Here is a 21,192-nt window from a genome sequence, read left to right on the forward strand (position 1 = left end):
CCTATTTGTTGGTCAGAAAAAAATTTTAACACCTTCCTGTTTTATTTGGTTTACAAAACAATACATGTGATATTTTTTAAAAATTCAGTGGTTATGAAGATAAGTATCAATAGCCAACATCTTCATTCTTAGCCCTTCGCCCTATATAAGCACCGTGAGATTGTTTTCTTTTTATATAAGCACGTAACCATACCCTCCATTTTAAGGCAACTTCATTCTTTTAATTAAAAATATGTTTAGGACCCATAGACTTAACTCGTCCTTGGAAATAATTGTGCATTATACTATATGAAAATATATTATTATTTTCAACCGCTCACTTGTTCATAGTCTGACGGATTTCTTTTTCGACAAATTGCCCTGCTGCACTCCCAGCGCAGGGGCTGGGGTCTGCATCCCGAATTTAAGGCTGCATCTTCGTGCAAAAACTGACACAAAGCGGGGCCTCTGCGACTGGGGTGACCGGCCAGGCTCCGCCCCCACCACCGCGGCCACCAATCAGATCCCGGGACCGCCCCCCTCTTTGGCCCCCCCCACCCCCGTCCTTTCTACGTCCCAGTCCTCAGTCAGCGGCCCAGTCCCTTTTCGCCTGAGGAGCTCCTGCCCTTTGGGAACCGCCGCCGCCCCCTCCTAGCCGGTGTTCTCTGCCCCCAACCCGCGCTGCAGGGAATAGCGGGGCTAAGGGTGAGTGTGGGCCCGCGATGAGTTCTGGACCGGAGAGGCCTGGCGGTGACACAGGCCACAGTCCGGAGCGCGGGTGGCCGGGCGGGGAGACGGGCGACGTGGGCGATGCGGATGGCCGGGACGTGCGTTTGTGTGGGGCCCGGGAGGCGTGAGGGCTGCCGTGGGGCCTCTGCGGTACCCAAGGGGAGGCAGCAGGTGGGTGCCACCGAGGCTTGCTTGCTGTTTACTTCTCGGCTCCTTGTCTGGTGTCTGCCTGCAGCTCCATCTCTGTTCCCTTCTTGCTTCGTTGTCACTCACCCTTGCTGCTCTGGAGGCGCGGGACCCCCTGTTCTCTTGTGCTTTTTAGTGCTCCGAAGGGAGCCGTCGAGATTTCAGCTGAAAGGAACCGTGGAGGCGATGTCATTTCATCTCCCAGGGACTTGCTCTTGAATTCTTTGGGGGTGGCTTGCTTCTGCAGAGCCCGCAAGGTGCAAGTGCTTTCCTCCCCAAGTGCTCTACGCGCCCTCAGGCTCTGAGTGTGTCTGCGGTGGGGGGGTGAGGGGCAAGGTGCGGTTGAGTGGGTGCGGGGAGTCGGGCGGACTCTTCAGTCCGCAGTGCCTTTGGCCTGAGGCAGTCAGGGTTGGATTGAACAGTTCCCAGGTAAACAGACCCGAGCTGGCCCCTGATTTGGCTCAACCTGAAATGGAGGGAGAAGGCCTTACGCATAGGAGAAAAAAATTTACGAATCAGATAATCATGGAAACTTCTTGGAGGAAGTGCAGGTCTAACTAGACATAAAAGACAGAGCATATGTCTAGCTGACCATCCATCCATCTATCCATCCTTCTGTACCCCAAAATATTTATTTGTGAATTGACTTCACTTCAATACTTTGCTTTCTTTTTTTCTTTGATTTTTTAAAAATTTATTAATGAAAGGTATATACGATAATAAAGTGAGTGCCTGACCATCTCCTAGGTCAAGAAATAGGACATAGCAGTACCCTAGAAGCCCCTTTGTATCCTAGGTCATGCCTATCCTTCTCCCTTCCCTGAGAGATAACATCTACCCTGATTTTTTGTATTAATCATGCCTTTGCTTTCCTTTATAATTTTACCATTTGTGTGTATGTTCCAAAAACATATATATGTGTTTGCTTTCCCTATTTTTTACTTTCGTATTAATGGCATTGTACCATATGTATTCTTAAGTTTTTGAGGTTCACACCAGTTGATGAGTCCTTCATTTTCACTGTTTATGGCTTGAGTCTACTATAATTCATTCATTCTACATTTGTTGGTTGTTGCTCCTTTGGGGTTTGGTTTATATTAGTTATCTATTGCTGTGTAACAAATTACCCCAACACTTAGCAGCTTTAAAACAAAACAGACAAACAAAAAGCCTATTATCTCACAGTTTCAGTGGGTCAAGAATCCAGGAGGAGCTTTGCTGGGAGTCTGACTCAGTGTCTTTCTCAGGCTCTAAGCAAGGTATTGGCTAGGGCTACAGTCATTTCAAGGCTGGGTGGAGGGAACCCCTTTAAGGCTCACTCACATGACTGTTGGCAGGCCTCTTGGTCTCACTGGCTTTGGTTGGACACATCACTTCTTTGTCATATGGGCCTCTGTATAGGATCAGCATGGCAGCTTGCTTCCACCAGAGTGAAGGCTTCCAGAGACGGAGAAAGACAAAAGCCAGAGACTTTTTGTAACCTAATCTCAAAAGTGACATCCCATCATTTTTGCCGTCTTCTGTTCATTAGAAGTGAGTCACTAGTTCAGTCCACACTCAAAGGGAGGGGGTTAAACAAGACCATGAATATCTGGAGGCAGCGATTATTGGGGGCCATTTTAAAGGCTGCCTACTACCGGGGATATTAACAAATAATGTCCTCTAACTATCTTGTACATGCCCTCTGGTTCACATGCACCCATTCACTCTGGTTCCTTGGAGTGTACACCTAGGTGTAGAATACTGGGTTTTAAGATTTGTGTATGTTCAACTTTCTTAGGTTATTGCTAAACTGTTTCCAAAGTGTTGAGCCAGTTTGCACTCTCTCCAGCAACAGATGGGAGTTCCTGTTTTTACATATACCTGTCACAATTTGGTATTATCAAACTTCATTTTTAGCCAGTCTAGCAGGCATGAAATAGCATTCAGTTTTGATTTTGATTAACATTTCTCTGGTAACTAATGAAACTGACCATATTTTCATATAATGATGAGCTATTTTCCTTTCTCTCTGAGAAATTCTGCTTCCTCTCATTCATTTTCATATTGGGTTGTTTGTATTTTTCTTATTGTCTATTGGAATGCTTTCTTTACATAATCTGGATGCTAATCAATCCCTAGTTAACCATATATGCTGCAAATATCTGCTTTCAGTTTGGTGCTTAGCTTTTCTTTCTCCTTATGTCTGCCTATCTCTGCCAATGAATTAAGTTTTGAATTTTAATTTCAATTTTACTATACTTTCCTCTAAAAGTTTTTAAAGTTTTGTACTTGGCAATGTCTTAATCCACCTGGAAGTTTCTGTTATACTGTTTACTCCATATGAATAATCAACTGTCCCAGCACCAGTGATCTGCATGAATCAAGTTTTTCATATATGCATGAATTTGTTTTAAGCTCCCTACTCTCTCTGATTATCTATTTGTCTAACTCTACATCAATACAAAATTGTTTTTAACTACTATAGTTTTATAATAAGTCTTTAAATCTGGTAGGAAAGATTCTCCCACCGCTTCATTCTAATTCAAGAGTTTTTTTTAGCAATTCTTGGACCTTTGATCTTCCATATAAATATTTAAATAAACTTGTCAAGTTCTTCAAAACAGGAAACAAACAAGCAAAGAAACAAATTTGCTGGAATTTTTATTGATACTGAATTAATTCTATGTTTCAATTTTGGGAGAAATGTTCTCTTCAAGGCGAATTTTTCCATCTAATAACTTGGTATATAATGCCATTTATTTAGCTTACCATTAATATTTTTTAATGTTTTGTAATGTTTTATAATATCTTTCATTGTTTTCCTTTTGCTCGTTTCTGTTGACTTTATTTCTAAGTACATTATATTCTTATTGCTATTGTAAATGTTTTCTTTTATAAAAATTACATTTTGTAGCTTATTGTTTGTTGCTGGTGTATAGAAATCCAATTGCCTTTTATATATTGATTATATATCAAACTTGATAACCTCCATTAATAATTCTAAATTACCTATAGAGTCAGATTTGCTAAAAAGGCAGTTATATCATCTGAAAATAATGACAGTTTTGTTTCTTCCTTTCTAATCCTTATACTTTTAATTTCTTTTTCCTGTCTTACTGCATTGGCTAGGAACCCCAGCATAATGTTAAATAAAAGTAGGGAGGGCTGTCTTATTTTATTCTTAAGATAATAGAGAAAAAGATTGCACTATATCAACTTTAAATATTGCATTCATGATGGTTATTTTGTAAATGCTTTGTCCCATGATAAGAAATTTCAGTTCTTCTTTTGGTAAGCACTTTTATTATGAGTAAATGTTTCATTGAATGCTTTTCCTATAGCTATTGATTTTCTCATATGATTTTTTTCTTTAAGTATGTTAATGTGGTGAAGTTTGTTTTATTCAAAGTAATATTAAATCAACTTTACATTCCTGGAATAAATTCTCTATGATAAATATCTAATAACTTTTAGATATAGATATAAGGATAAGCATTAAATATTTGTATCTATATATGTGAATTAAGATTGGCCTGTAAATATTCTTTATGGTACTAACTTTATCTGTCATTAATATCATTTCATAAAATAAGATGAGTAGTATTCTCACTGTTGCTATTCTCTGGAAGAATTTGTGCAAGATTGGAATTATCTGGTCAAATATTACTTCAAATCACCAGCAAAACACTCAGGGTTTAGAGTTTAGTTTGTCAGAGGATATTAAACTTGTTGGTCCAATTACTTTAAAGATTATAGGACTATTTAGGTTTTCTTATGGAATCAGTTTTCATAAATTGCATTTTCCAAGATATTTAACCAAAATTAATGGAACAAACTTGTTCACAATATTCTCTCATTATCTGTTTAAATATTTTCTATTATTATAGCCCCCTTTTCATTACTAATGTGTGTATATTTTCTTTCTCTTTTTGGTTTGATTAATTTTGCCAGAACTTGGACTACTTTGTTAGCTCTTTCACACACACACACACACACACACACACACACACACACACACAACTGTTTGTTTTCTTCATTATTATTTATTTTATTACTTCTTTCTGCTTTCTTAGAATTTTTCTGTTATTTCTCTTCTAAGCTCTTAAGGTATATGCTTAACTCATTAATTTTGAGCTATCATTCTTACATAAACTCTTCAGCCTATAAATTTGTGTCACTGCTCTTTAGCTTTATCTCACAAGATTTGATATGAATATTTTGCTGTCATACTTTAAATATTTATCATTTCTATTATGGTTTCTTGTTTGAGCCATGAAATTTTAAGAAATATGTATTTTAATTTCCAGTCACTCCATAAAGAATATTTTATTATCTTCTAATAAATGTTGCCTAGCTAATTTATAATTAATTCAGAGAATTATGATACCAATTCCTTTGGATTATTGAATCTAGCTTTATATCCTAGCACATTGTCAGTTTTATTTGTGTGCTTGAAAATAATGTGTAGTCTCTAATTATATAATGTCCTGTATATACCTTTAAAACAAGTGTGTGAATTATGCAATCCAGAGCTGCCATATCTTCACCAATTTTATCAGCTTAAATTATCAGTACAAAAATAGATACATTAAAATCTCTCACTATGATGGTGAATTTTAAAATTTCTCATTGTAGATCTGTTAATTTTTACTTTATATATTTTGAGGCAATGTTATTAGGGAATTGGAATAAATTGAAAATTTTATTGTAATGTAGGGATATAAAATATTATGGCTAAAATAAAATAAAATATTAATGCTTTTGTTTTGAATTCTTAATTTGTTCATATATCATCAAATCAAGAGTTTCTTGATTGGTGTTTACCTCATTTATCATTCTTTCATCCTTTCACTTTAAATCTTTCTAAATCTATGTTTTAAATATATATGTCGAATTTTGTCAAAAGCTTTTCTGCATCTATTGAGATGATCATATGGTTTTTATTCTTCAATTTGTAAATGTGGTGTATCACACTGATTGATTTGTGGATATTGAAAAATCATTGCATCCCTGGGATAAATCCCACTTGATCATGGTGTATTATCCTTTTAATGTATTCTTGGATTTGATCTGCTAGTATTTTGTTGAGGATTTTTACATCTATGTTCATCAGTGATATTGGCCTGTAATTTTTTTTTGTGGCACCTTTGTCTGGTTTTGGTATCAGGGTAATGGTGGCCTCATAGAATGAGTTTAGGAGTGTTCCTTCCTCTGTAATTTTTTGGAAGAGTTTCAGAAGGATAGGTGTTAACTCTTCTTTAAATGTTTGATAGAATTTGCCAAAAGCTTTTGACAAAATTCAACACCAATTTATGATGAAAACTCTCCAGAAAGTGGGCATAGAGGGAACATACCTCAACATAATAAAGCCCATATATGACAAACCTACAGCCAACATCATACTCAGCGATGAAAAGCTGAAAGCATTTCCTCTAAGATCAGAAACCAGGCAAGGATGTCCACCCTCACCACTTTTACTCAACATAGTTTTGGAAGTCCTAGCCACAGCAATCAGAGAAGAAAAAGAAATAAAAGGAATCCAAATTGGAAAAGAAGAAGTAAAACTGTCACTGTTTGCAGATGACATGATACTATACCTAGAAAATCCTAAAGAAGTTACCAGAAAACTACTAGAGCTCATCAATGAATTTGGTAAAGTAGCAGGATACAAAATTAATATACAGAAATCTGTTCCATTTCTATACACTAACAATGAAAGACCAGAAAGAGAAATTGAAGAAACAATCCCATTTACCATCTCATCAAAAAGAATAAAATACCTAGGGATAAACCTACCTAAGGAGGCAAGAGACCTGTACTCTAAAAACTATAAGACCCTGATGAAAGAAATTGAAGCTAACACAAACAGATGAAAAGATATACCATGTTCTTGGATTGGAAGAATCAATATTGTCAAAATGACTATATTACCCAAGGCAATCTACAGATTCAATGCAATCCCTATCAAATTACCAATGGCATTTTTCACAGAACTAGAACAAAAAATTTTTAATTTGAATGGAAACAGAAAAGACCCTGAATAGCCAAAGCAATCTTAAGAAAGAAAAACAGAGCTGGAAGAATCAGGCTCCCTGACTTCAGGCTACAATACAAAGCTACAGTCATCAAAACAGTGTGGTACTTCACAAAAACAGAAATATAGATCAATGGAACAGGATAGAAAGCCCAGAAATAAACCCATGCATCTATGGTCAATTAATCTATGACAAAGGAAGGAAGACTATACAATGGAGAAAAGACAGTCCCTTCAATAAATGGTGCCGGGAAAACTGGACAGCTACATGTGAAAGAATGAAATTAGAAAATTATCTAAGACCATACACAAAAATAAACTCAAAATGGATTAAAGACCTAAATTTAAGAGCAGATACTATAAAACTCGTAGTGGAAAATGTAGGCAGAACACTCTCTGACATAAATCACAGATCTTTTTCGATCTGTTTCCTAGAGTAATGGAAATAAAAACAAAAGTAAGCAAATGGGACCTAATAAAACTCAAAAGCTTTTACACAGCAAAAGAAACCATAAACAAAATGAAAAGACAATCCACAGAATGGGAGAAGATATTTGCAAACGATGCTACCGAAAAGAGATTAATCTCCAAAATTTACAGACAGCTCACACAGCTTAATACCAAAAAACAAACAACCCAATCAAAAAATGGGCAGAAGACCTAAATAGACATTTCTCCAAACAAGACATACAGATGGCCAACAGGCACGTGAAGATGCTCAACATCACTGATTATTAGAGAAATGCAAATCAAAACTACAATGAGATATCACCTCACACCAGTCAGAATGGCCATCATCAAAAAGTCTAGAAACAATAAATGCTGGAGAGGGTGTGGAGAAAAGAGAACCCTTCTACGCTGTTGGTGGGAATGTAAATTGGTATAGGCACTATGGAGAACAGTATGGAAATTCCTTAAAAAACTAAAAATAGGGCTTCCCTGGTGGCGCAGTGGTTGAGAATCTGCCTGCCAATGCAGGGGACACGGGTTCGAGCCCTGGTCTGGGAAGATCCCACACGCCACGGAGCAGCTAGGCCCGTGAGCCACAATTACTGAGCCTGCGGGTGTGGAGCCTGTGCTCTGCAACAAGAGAGGCCGTGATAATGAGAGGCCCGCGCACCGCGATGAAGAGTGGCCCCCGCTTGCCACAACTAGAGAAAGCCCTCGTGCAGAAACGAAGACTCAACATGGCCATAAATAAATAAATAAATAAATAAATAAATATATAAACCCAAAAAGTTAAAAAAAAAAAAAACTAAAAATACAGTACCATATGATCCAGTAATCTCACTCCTTTGCATATGTCCGGAGAAAACCATGGTTTGAAAGGATACATGCACCCCAGTGCTCATTGCAGCACTGTTCACAATAGCCAAGACATGGAAGCAACCTAAGTGTCCATCGACAGACGAATGGATGGAGAAGATGTAGTACACATATACAATTGAATATTACTCAGCCATTAAAAAGAATGAAATAATGCCATTTGCAGCAACATGGATGGACATGGAGATTATCATACTAAGTGAAGTAAGTCAGACAGAAAGACAAATATCTTGTGATATTGCTTATATGTGGAATCTAAAAAAAAAAGATACAAATGAAAATATTTACAAAACAGAACAGATTCACAGGAAACAAATTTATGGGGAAAGGTTGTGGGGAGGGATAGATTGGGAGTTTGGGATTGACATATACACACTACTGTTTTTTAAATAGATAAGCAACAAGGACCTACTGTATAGCACAGGGAACTCTGCTCAATATTCTGTAATAACCTAAATGGGAGAAGAATTTGAAAAAGCATAGGTATATATATATGTATAACTGAATCACTTAGCTGTACACCTGAAACTAACACAACACTGTAAATCAACTATAGTCCAATGTAAAATAAAAATTTAAAAAATAAAGAAATAAAAACCACAATGAGATACCAATACATAAAAAAGCATATATGTCGTAAACATATGTGTATTTTTTTAAATCCTAGGTTTTTAAAATTTTTGTTAGACAATTTATAACTTATCAATGAATAATTTAATCCAGTTATATTTACTGTGATTAGTAATACAATTGGATTTATTTTTACCATCTTATATTTGCTTTTAATTTTTTCTGCTTTATCTGTCTCTTTCATTCCTAACCACTCTTTCTTTTTTCTCTTTTATTCCCCATTTTACTCCTTCTCTTATTTGGAAGTTACATGTTCTAATGTTTTAGGTCAAATGTCTTAGCAGTAATTCTAGTAGATAGCACACTTAACTCATTGAAGTATAATTGAGAAATAAAACTTGCATATATCTAAGGTGTACAATGTGATGTTTAGATATATGTATACATTGTGAAATGATTACCACAATCAAGCTAATTAACATATTGATCACCTTGCATAGTTTACCGTTTTTTGGTGAGAACAATTGAGATATACTATCTTTGCAAATTTGAAGTATATAATACAATATTGTTAACTACAGTCATTGTGCTATACATTAGTGCTCCAGAACTTATTCAGCCTGCATATCTGAAACTTTGCAACCTTTGCTCAATATTTCCCCATTTCCAGCCTCTCGCCAACTCCTAGTAACGACCATGCTACTCTCTGCTTCTATAAGTTCAACTTTTTTAGATTCCACATATAAGTGAAGTTGTACAATATTTGTCTTTCTCTTTCTGAATTATTTCAAAACTTAGCATAATGCCTCAAGGTTCATCCATATTGTCACAAATGGCAGGATTTCCTTCTTTTTAATGGCTAAATTCCATTGTGTATATATGCCACAATTTATTTATTCATTAATCCATTTGTTAGTCACTTAGGTTGTTTCCATATCTTGGCTACTGTGAATAATGCTGCCATGAACATGGCAGTGCAGATATTATTTCCAGTTACTGATTTCATGTCCTTTGAATATATACCCAGAACTAGGATTGTTAGATAATATGGTAGTTCTAATTTTAATTTTTTGATGAATCTCTATACTGTTTTCTATAGTGACTGTACCAATTACATTCACATCAACAATGTGCAAGGGTTTCCTTTTCTCCACATCCTCACCAACACTTGTTATTTTTTCTCTTTTTGATATTAGCCCTTCTAACAGGTGTGAAGTGATATCTTGTGGTTTAGATTTGCATCTCCATGATGATTAGTGGATTTGAGTACTTTCCCATATACCTGTTGGCCATTTGAATATCTTCTTTTGCAAAATGTCTATTCAGGTCCTTTGCTTATTTTTAATTGGATTATTTGTTTTCTTGCTATTGAGTTGTTTGAGTTCCTCATATATTTTGGATATTATTAACTCCTTATTGGACATATGGTTTGTAAATATTTTCTCCCATTCTGTGGGTTGTCCCTTTACTCTGTTGTTTCCTTCCCTGTGCAGACACTTTAGTTTGATATAGCCCCACTTGTTTATTTTTGCTTTTATTGCCTGTGTTTTGGGGGTCATATCCAAAAATTTATTTCCCAGCCCAATGTTAAGCTTTTTTCCAATGTTTTCTTCTAGTAGCTCTACAGTTTCAGATCTTATGTTTAAGTATTTAATGCATTTTGAGTTGCTTTTTGTATATGGTATGAGGGAAGAATTCAATTTCGTTTTTCTGCATGTGGATATCCAGTTATTCCAACACCATTTATTGAAGGCACTATCCTTTCCCCATTGTGTGTGCTTTGCACATTTGTCAGAGATCAGTTGAATGTATGGTTACAAGATATAAAGTCAACTTACAAAAATCAGTTGTGTTTCTATACACTAACAGCAGTTTGGCAATTTCCTGAAAGGGAAATTTAAAAAAAGAATCCCATTTACAATAGCATCAAAAACAATAAATACTTAGGAACCAATTTAACCAAGAAGGTAAAAGACCTATACACTGAAAACTATAAAACATTGATGAAAGTAACTGAAGACACAAATTAAAAGATATTCTGTTCATGGATTGGAAGAAGTAATAATGTTGAATTGTCTCTGCAAATTTATACATAGAAAAGCTTAAGAAAAGAAGTTAGTCATCTGCAAACAGAGATATCTGCAAACAAAGACAATTTAACTTCTTTCTTTCCATTTTGGATGGCATTTTTTTTTCTTGCCTCATTGCTCTGGCTAGAACTTCCAATACTCTGTTGAAAAAAAGTGAAAGGGGGACCCCTTATCTTGTCCCTGATCCCAGAGGAGAAGCTTTCAACCTTCACTCTTGAGTGTGATGTTAACTGTAGGCTTGCCATATGTGGCCTTTATTATGTTGAGGTACATTCCTTCTATATCCAATTTGTTGACAATTTTTTGTCATGGAAGGGAGTTGTATTTTGTCAATTGCTTTTTCTGCATCTGCTGAGATGATTTTATCCTTCATTTTGTTAATGTGGTAGCACATTTATTGATTTGCAGATGTTGAACCCTCCTTGCATCCCTGGAATAAATCCCACCTGATCATGGTGTATGATTCTTTTAATGTACTGTTGAATTCACTTTGGTAATATTTTGTTGAGGATTTTTGCATCTATATTCATCAGGGATGTTGGTCTGTAATTTCCTTTCTTATAGTCTCCTTGTCTGACTTTGGTGTCAGGGTATGGGTAAGGTTCAAACAATGCAATAAATTTAAAACCGTTTATCTTCATTAACCCCCACTTGCAGCTGTGCTATTGTTATTGTATATTTATTATGCTTTTATATCCCACAAGATGTATTTGTTTATTTAAATATCAATATTGATATTTGCCCAGCTCTTTACTCTTTCCAGTATTCTCAATTCCTTCCTATAGTTATGTACTCCCATCTGGGATCATTTTTCTTAATTTTGAAGTACTGCTTTTTATACTATAATGCTAGCAAATTCTCTCAGCTTTTGTTTATCTAAAATTGTCTTTATTTTGCCTTCATTTTTTGAGGGATATTTTTGTTGTGCATAGAGTTTTAGGTTGGCAGATTGTCTTCTTTTTTTTTTTTTTTTTTAACCAATACCACTGTGTTCTGGTTTCTATCATTTTCTTTTGAAAAGCCAGATGTATTATTGTTCCTCTAAATGGAAAGTATCCTTTATTTCTCGCTGACTTTCAGATTTCCTCTCTGAATTTGTTTCTTAGCATTTGACTATAATGTGCCTAGGTGTAGTTCTCTTTGTATTTATTCTGCTTAGGGAATGAGGAGGGGTTTCTTTAAATTTGAGTTTTGATGTTTTTCATCTCTTGAGAATTTTCAGTCATTAATTATTAGCATATTGCTTCTGTTTCACTCTCTCTCCTCTTCTTCTGGGAGTCTAATTACACATATGTCAAGACTTTTTACTATGTCTCATAATTCTTATTATAGTTTTACTGTATCCTTTCATCTCCTTATGCATCCTTTCTTTCCTCTGTGTGTTATTTTTAGATACTTTCTACTGATTCTTGTTGCAGTTCATCATTCTTTGGTCATTTGTGTCTAATATGGTATTACAACCAACTATTGAATTCTTGATTTCAATGATTATGTTTTATTTCTAAAATTTCCATTTATGTTTTAATTCTATACTGGAATTCTCCAGCCTATTTCTCTTATTTTTGAACACATTAATCACAGTTATTTTAAAATCAGTCCCTGTCTAAGAACTCAAATGTCTGAACCACTTGTCTGTTTCTATCTTTTGTTGTTTCTCTTGAGTTCTTGATAATTCATCCTTATTTTTAGCCTCCTTCTAAATTTTTGATTGGATGCAGGACATCATGAATGAAAAATCAGAAAGTTCTGGTTGATGTTATTGTTTATCAAAGAGGATTTTTCTGGGGTGGGGGACAGATAAAGTACCAGCAGATTACTTTAATACTATCAGAGATTAGCTTTAAGCTTTCCTAGAATTGGTCCTTTTCAGGTTTTTCCTTTATCCAAGAGCATAGACCTTACTTCTCAGGCATTACTCTTATTCATATGCCATGGTTTTTCTCATGTCTCAAATGAAAGCAGATAGTGTTGATAAAAATCAGTTACTTTGGTGGGACTTGACCTCCATATTTCCATAGTAGTACAGCTACTGAAATGACTGCTCAATTGATTGGCATTTTAGCCGTTATTTTCTGCAAGTTTTTTGGGTCTCTCCCTGTGCATGCATAGCTTAGGAGTCAGCCAGTGACTTAAGGGGGATTTGTACATAGATTTTTAGATTCACTTCTCTGAGGTTTCTTCTTGTCTGAAATTTCACCCCTTTGAGTTTTAACTGGTTTGGTAATCTTGAACCAGTAAGGCTGACACTTCCTGCTTGGCCTCAGTTATCCTGCATTGTGAACTGGAAAATGCCCCAAAAGAAGAAGCCACAGTGAATGTGCAGTTCATGTCCTGTGTTTTCCTTCCCTCAGGATTGTAGCTTCTCTTCTCTCATCCTGCTCATATTGTTTGCTCTTCAAAGTCTTCCCTTGTTTCCTACATTTTATCCAACTTTTATTGCTGTTTTTAGTGGAAGCGTTGTTCTAAACAAGGTATTTTCTCAATGACAGAATTGGAAGTCTCTCACCATTTTGTCTTACGTCTCAGATTATTTATCTAAGATTATTTTATTTCTTCTTGAGATATATCCTTTAGAATGTCTGTTAAAGCAGACCTTTTGATAATAAATTCTCAATATTTGTGGGTCTGAAAGTAACATTTAAGACTCTTACAATAGAAAGTAGGGGATTTCCCTGGCGGTCCAGTGTTTAAGACTCTGTGCTTCCAATGCAGGGGGCACAGCTTCCATCCCTGGTGGGGGAATAAGATCCCACATGCCTCAGCGCGGCCAAAAAATAAAAAGTAGTTTAAAGAAGGTAGTGCCGGGGTGGCACTAGGGAGGAGAAAGCAGTGAGGGTAGCTTTTGGGTAGCTTCCAGACTATTAAGGATAGTGCTGCTTTGAACATTCTAGTACATGTCTTTTGGTGATGTGTGTATGCATTTCTGTTGGGTATATACTTAAGAGTGGTATTACTGAATAGTCTTATTTTTTATTTCAAAATAATTTTTGTAACATTTTAAAAATACAAAATATCTAAAGAAAAAATTACTGGTCAACCCTTCCCACTTCCTGAGGTGGCCAAATATATCCTTATTTTTCCTGTTAGATAAACAGAAACACACAAAAGTAGGATCATTAATTTTTCACTGAAAATATATGTTGAGAGCATTTCTCAAGGTTTGACTTGAGCTTATCTTTGTAAAAACTGCGTAACATTTTGTAGTATGGACTGTTAATAACTTCTTCATTCATTCCTATGTTGCTGAGTATCTACAGAACTTAATATCTCAAGTTATTTCAGTGCTTTCAGGATTTCATGGCAGTCTCTATTACTCAGGGCAGAAACTGGAAAGTAAAACAGAACCTCTAGGAGAAGTAGAAATAAGAAAGGATACAAGATTTATAATTGAGCTAGTGAGGTGGAGTCTGAAACAGGGAAGGAGAGGATAGAACCAGTTGAAATTTTGGGAGACAGAGAAAAGAAAACAAAAGACTTAAGGGAGAAAATTAAAAGAGCACGAAGATGAGGAGAAAACTTACAATACAGAAAATTTGTAATTTGGTCAGTTTTCTATGTCATGGTCCTATTTGTTTCATAGAGGAGTGATCCTAGGATTGCTTTCCTCACCCCACAATCATCTGTCTTGTCCATTCAACCATCAATTGGACATCATGGAGCACCTGTTTACGGCCATATGAAGTGGAGAATCTGGAGAAGAATGAAAGAGTTCTTGGCTTGTGCTTACTCTAGTTTGGGGAGTTGTAATGAAACCCTGAAGTAGTACAAGGTGTGGTACCCTACCCACTTTACCTTGAATCCACATTCCTGTGGAAGGTCCAGCCTGGACACTGTTTTGTGCTAGGGGAGAAAGCTTTAAAATTGTCTCTTCCTGAGGATAGTTTGGTCTGGGGACATCTTCTTAGGTACCCAGCGTATAGGGACCAGGCTGGTGATGGGTGAGGGGTGAGGAAACAGGACAGTATACAGAGGTCCCACAGATCTTGTAGGCCTTTGGGGCCAGCCATAAAAAGGGGCTGTGGTTTTCACCCTGGTTTCTTTTTTTTTAAACATCTTTATTGGAGTATAATTGCTTTACAATGATGTGTTAGTTTCTGCTTTATAACAAAGTGAATCAGTTATACATATACATATGTCCCCATATCTCTTCCCTCTTGCATCTCCCTCCCTCCCACCCTCCCTATCCCACCCCTCTAGGTGGTCACAAAGCACCGAGCTGATCTCCCTGTGCTATGCGGCTGCTTCCCACTAGCTATCTATTTTACGTTTGGTAGTGTATATATGTCACCCTGGTTTCTAATGTTGAGCTCACCAAGCTAGATGAGCAGACAGCTGATTCAAGACAGTACGTGGTCAGGCATAAAGCCAGATCCTGGCTCAAAAGTCAAGTGTTGCATCCCACTCTTTCTTGATTAAAATGAGTCAGGACTAGGAACGAAATTCAAGAAACCCATACACAGGGAGAAATCATATTTATAGAAGGGTCACTACCGGCTGCTTGAGCAAGGATATTTTATCTATTCTTAGTTGATTAAATTTATCTGTTTTTACCACAAAATAATATACATTACCGTTGAAACGTTAATGAGGTGTATGAAGAAAAAGTACAAGTAATCTTCTCTTTACTGTCCGATTCTTATAGTTTGATGTATGTCTTCCATAAAATTTGTGCTTATATAAGCATATAAAAATATTTTTAAAGTTATTTGCATAAAAATGCAAACTCTCCGTTTTACTACCACGTTAAATGTTTATTAAAAATATAAATATAGCCAAACTCCTGGCAAATATATATAGATTTAACACATCCTTGGAAATAGTTGTATTATTTTATATAAAGAACTATCACTATCCACCAACTCGATTGCTGGTAAATAGTCTCACGAATTTCTTTTTCCGCAAACTGCCCTGCCGCACTGCCGAGGCGGGGGCGGGGCTCTCCGTCCTGGATTTGCTGGGGGCATCTGCGCGCAGAAACTGACACAAAGCGGGGCCTCTGCGGTTTGGGGGCTGCCGGCCAGGCTCCGCCCCCACCGCTGCGTCAGCCAATCAGCTCCCGCGAGGGCCGCCTTCTCCTTCCCCCACCCCCACCGCTGCTCACCTCTACCCGCAGCTTCCACCACCACCTCCACCAATTTTCAAATCCCGGGCTGTGTGCCCCCTTCTCCGTGTCACGTCTCTGCAGAGGAGTCCCTTCCCCCTTTGAAGTAGCGGGTGTGGCTATTGCTGGACTACGGGTGAGTCTTGTACAAAGATGGTTTCTGGGACCAGAGCAGGCCACGGAGCACCAACCGAGTTCCCTGCGGCCGGGCTGGGAGAGGGAGGGACGCGGCCAGGGTCCCAGGGGAGTGGGCCCAGCGGGACTGAGAAAGTGGTCGGGTTTTTGGTCTGAGACCAGTTGGGCCTAAGGAGGCAGATGTCTTTCAAAGAGGATTCCCTGCGGTTTCTCCATGTCTGTTTCTGGCTCTGCTTTTTTTTCTACCACTCTGGCTTTTATTTCTTTAGTTCTGTATTTCTTCTCCTCCAGGAAGGTAACCATTAAAAGTCTAATGCATTCTTGCCCTTTCTAAACATTTTTCATAAGAAAATCTTTCAAAGCTACAGATAAGTACAGAAAATAATATAACAGATTTATCAGATGTTGACATTTTATCACCTTTCCTTCAGCTCCCTCTTTCTATCTCAATGTCACTCCCCCTCTCTCCCTCTGTGTGTCTCTCCTCCTTTTTAAGAAACAAAATCTGACATTTAAAACCTTTTCCCCACCAAGTCTCATGCCACCATCCTGAGAGGTAAGTTAGGTTGTATCCCTCCCATGTATATTTTTGTCCTTCTATTATTTATTTTTATGTATGCAGTATATGCATTTTTGTTTTGAATTTTAAATTTTTCATGAAACAATGTTTCAGGGTTTTACCTTGGTGCTACTAGTCTTGGCATTTCAGACCCAAAAGGGTCTTAGCAAGCAAGTCACCAGCCCTTTTTGTTTAGCAGAGGACCCTGACCCCTGGAGAAGATAAAAGACATCCTGGCCATCACTCCTTCACCGAGCAGGATCCTGAATTCAGGTCCTCTTGATTACTGTTCCTGGCATTTGCTCTATGTAAACCCTGCCAGTGAGCTCACCTGCCCACATGCTCCTATTGAATATTGTTCATATGATTCAATTTGGGGAAAGGGGATTGAAGGGAGACGGAGAAAGGAAATATGACTTGGATTTGGACCAAAATCCTAATCAAGATGAAAAAGCATGCATTTTCTTGAAGCATATTTATTAAATCTTAGGATGACCAGAATATTTATTTAACAAGCAGTCATACAGCCTTACTGTATATGCCAGACATTGATCTAAGAACTTTGTATTCACTCACCAGGCTTAAGCCGAGGCACAGAGGAATTAAGTAACTTGTGCAAAGTCACTCAGCCCGTAAAGTATAGCACTAAGATCTGAATCCAGGTTATCTGGTGACAGTCTGAGTTCCTAACCATTATCCTACATTATACTACCGTAGCACCTGAGCTAGGTGAAGTCACCACACAAAGTAGGAACTTGCAATTCAGAGAAGGGAGGAGCAACTGTCAACTGGTCTTCAGAAAGGACTTTAGGAAAGAAAGAGGATTTGAAAAGTACACAGAAGAATAAATTTTAGCCACCTATTGTTTGCTTGAAATATAATATATTCTTATTTTTAATTTACAAAACAACACAAATAACAGTGCAAATGATGCAGCGCTATATAAAAGTTGCCCTGCGCTATTCCTCAAATTAAACAATATTAGCAGGTAGGGTAGAGATGTAGCTATCTTTTCACCACCATAATACAAATATATGGAGGGATGTTTTTTATTATAAAAATGAAAGCATATTCAACAATTTCTACAATTTTTATTTTTCCCTAGGCAATATGTCAAGTACATTCCTCCAACGAAATGGAGATCTAACCTTTTCATGAGAATTGAATAATACTCTGTAGACTGTGTCCTATGGTTTGTTCAGCCATTTCCTTTACTAATGACTAGTCAGAGAAGTTTTGTCTTTAATTAGACGGCCGTCCCCACTGCCAGAATGGGGGCCACCTCAATGCCAAGGCGACAGGGCCGGCGACACAAAGAAGTGCTGTCCCCTGCCAAGCGCCGCCCCTCGGGGTCGCGGTCCCGCCCAGGAGGAAGCGGGGAGGAGGAGACTAGTCCGGAACCCGCCCCCCCTCCACGCTCCGTCTCCGCCCAGCTCGCTCGCCCTGCGCCGCTTGCAGGGACGCCCCTTCCCCGCAGAATCTTGCGTCTCCCTCTGCCCGCAGCCCTCCTTCTCCCAGCTGCCGCCTTGGAAGTTGCAGGGCGACCTGGTGAGTGGCCCTCTCCGAATGCCCCGCAGGCTGGACCAGGGGCGGGTGGCCGTGGACTGAGCTCGGGTAGGGAGAGGGCGGTGCCGGAGGCCGAGGGGGCGCGAGCGGGGCGCGGGCGGACCTGCGGGCCCCGGCGAGCGGCAGGGTTGTCGGTTCCCAGATAGGGGCACAATCCCGCGCTGTTGTGTCCGCCTTCCTGTGAGAGATTGTTCTCTGTTCTCTGGCTCTGCATCCCTCCTGCCGCATTGCTCCTCCTCTTGGGGTTCTAACATCTGATGTTTGTTTAATTGCTTTGTGTTGTCGAGTTACGCACAAAGATGGCCTAGAGAAACAGCATCTAATTCGCAGCTTTATCGGGTGAGACTACCGTAGCCCAGGGAGGTGGCAGGGCTTGCTCAGGGTCACACAGGGAGCTGGTGATAGAGCATCACTTCTGTCCTACTGCCCTTTGATCTTTGCAAACACTCTCTGGGACTGAGATCCCTCGCCCACTTGCATTGCCCCCACGGAGACTAGGGGATGTGTGTGTGTGTGTCTAGGAGGGGCCGATGGTCTGTGTACCTCCAACCCACCCAGACCTCCGTGCCAGCGGGCCTGGAGAATTCCCTGCCAACGCACGCGAGCTTTTCCGCTGTCTTCCCTCCTCTCACCCTTCCCTCTGCTGCTTCCCCCCACCTCAGCCCCCTCTCCACTCCTCTGACGTCACCGACATGCTCTTTGCAGACTGGCTCTGGGCCTGGGGAGGAAAGTCTGGCCTGGTGAGGGCCTGGAGAGGAAAGGAGGGAGGGGGATCCCACACCAGAACTTAGTCCTGACAGCCCCTCGGAGTCAAGGCCGGCCCTCTCCCACACTGTCCATTTGATAGGACACGCTCTGAAGCCGATGATCAACAGCTAGTAAGAGGCAACACCTGGATTTTTTTTTTTTTTTAACTCAGGTCTCACTCATGGGTTCATACGCCTCCATTATGCTATTTTCCTGGGATTTACCTAGTGAGAGAAGTGAGCAAATATGAGTGAGAGAAAGACAGAGAGCCCAGGGGGAACTTAGGAATTAAGAAGGGAGCGCATTAAGATTAAACTAGAGGAATAGAAAAAGCAAAGTTCTGAATCATGCCTACTTTTATGGGGATGGGGGGAGGAATTGATTCCGGAGGGCCACAAGAGGGCCTTCAAAGATGTTAGTAATGGTCTGTTTTTTAAGCTCGGTGATTGGTATATGGAAGTTTGTTTAATTTTTAAATCGTTTTATTATTATTTTACCACCCATATTCTTCCACGTGCATTACATATTCTTTTAAATGTATGAATTAAACCATTTTAAGTGAAAAATAAGTAAGATTGGGCTGGTATGAACCCACCCCAATTCTGGCTATTATTAACGGAAGATGGTGGACATTGGAAAAGATACTGGACATACAAGGAAAAATAAACAAAGAGTTCATGGAAAAAAAGGCATGAAGACGAGAAGACCTATAGGATTGGGTGTCTGTGATATGGATCATTTTTCAAGGCCCGAATAGCTATATGCTGAAGAATTGATCCCAGGTTTGCCCTTACATCCACATCCATGATTCAGTCGTCCATCCCGTGGAGCACCTCTTCATTCTTGTGGGGAATCCGTCCCCTGACCTCAGATACTTACTCCACTTTGGTGATTTCAAATCAAGCTACAGTGCAGGATGTGGTGCAATATCCAAGGCAGGCCCACTACCTTCTTCCCTTCTAGATATGTCTCTTAAAGGGAGGCCCCGTTTAGGTACCATGGGGCCTCTTTGTGGAAGGGGTAAGGGATCTGTAAAGCTCTCTCCCTGAGTTACAGGTCGTGCCTGAGGTGCCTTCTACTCCCGAAGTGCCTTGGGTTCCTTTAGTTAGCGGGCCTGGGGAGAGAAGGCAGGATCCACAGAAGGAGAACCAAGGATGAAGAACTTAAGGGGAGAAATAAGAGATTCCCCCAGGCTATGTCCATCTGCGCTCACCAAGCTAGGAGGGCAAACAGGGATTCGGGCACAAAGAAGAAGCATTTAGTTGAAAAATCGAGTGTGGGAGTCATTGATAGCTGGTTAAAATGGGGACAGAACCGGCTACAAAGTTCAGGGAACCTCCACAGAGGAGGAATTGACATTTATTGGTGGACAAATGTACAACTTGGGAGATGAAGGAAGACATTTTAGAATGAGTGAGATAGGATCAGTTGATGAATCCAATCATTTATATATTCAATCATTTAATGTGTTTACTTGATTGAATTTATATTACCTGTGCTATTTTTAATTGTAATAGCAATACATGCAACAATTCAAAGGATTGTTGTGCAGGCTTATATAAAGAGAAAGAATACTTTTCACCTTTTCCTTTCCCATGCAGTCAGTGTTAGCTTGTTGAAATGTGACCTCCATAGTTTTCTGTTTATATAAAATCCTAGTAACAGGCTTATGTATTTCTGGTACTTAAGAACGTGGACTCCAGTGCTAGATTTCCTGGGTTTGAATGAAGGATCCACTTACCACCTATGTGACTTAAGCAAGTGACAAGTTCTCTGGCCATCAGGTTTTTTGTTTTGTTTGTTTTTTGGTCTTGCGCATTTAAAAAATTGGGATAGTGATAGTACATACCTCATAGGTTTATTGTCAGGATTAAATAATGTATGTAAAGCCCTTATAATGATGCCTGCAACCTGGTAAGCACTATATTGTCGTCACTACTACTAAAATTACTAGTACTACTATTGTTAGTATCTTCATCCATACAAAGGTGGGGTTTTGTCCTACATATTATAGCAATTTGAAATTTTCACTTCAGATATATCTAGGACCTTCTAGGTAGAAGAAAAATAGGTTTAACACTGTTCTTTATAAAAGCCTCGTGATATTCTGTAATACAGATTATCATGCTTTTCTCAAGCATTCTCCTTCTCAAAGCTTGTCTTGCCACACTCAGAGCCTTGCTATCAG

General features: G+C 38.8%; 1 protein-coding gene across 4 annotated transcripts in view; it reads left to right on the forward strand.

Annotated features, from left to right (window-relative positions):
- Positions 1 to 552: 552 nt before the first annotated feature.
- LOC132371714 (TRPM8 channel-associated factor 1) overlaps positions 553 to 21,192 on the forward strand; it is a 43,072-nt gene continuing 22,432 nt past the window's right edge. The window contains exon 1 of one of the 4 annotated variants that reach the window (XM_059933159.1): positions 553 to 684. The gene's annotated coding sequence lies outside the window, so the exon portion shown is untranslated. Of the gene's footprint in view, positions 685 to 15,971; positions 16,134 to 18,122; positions 18,240 to 21,192 lie in introns of those variants that run through there. The other 3 variants (XM_059933160.1, XM_059933158.1, XM_059933161.1) reach the window with 3 other exon arrangements.

Source organism: Balaenoptera ricei, chromosome 9 (genome assembly GCF_028023285.1).
Source record: "Balaenoptera ricei isolate mBalRic1 chromosome 9, mBalRic1.hap2, whole genome shotgun sequence".
NCBI classification, from domain to species: Eukaryota; Metazoa; Chordata; class Mammalia; order Artiodactyla; family Balaenopteridae; genus Balaenoptera; species Balaenoptera ricei.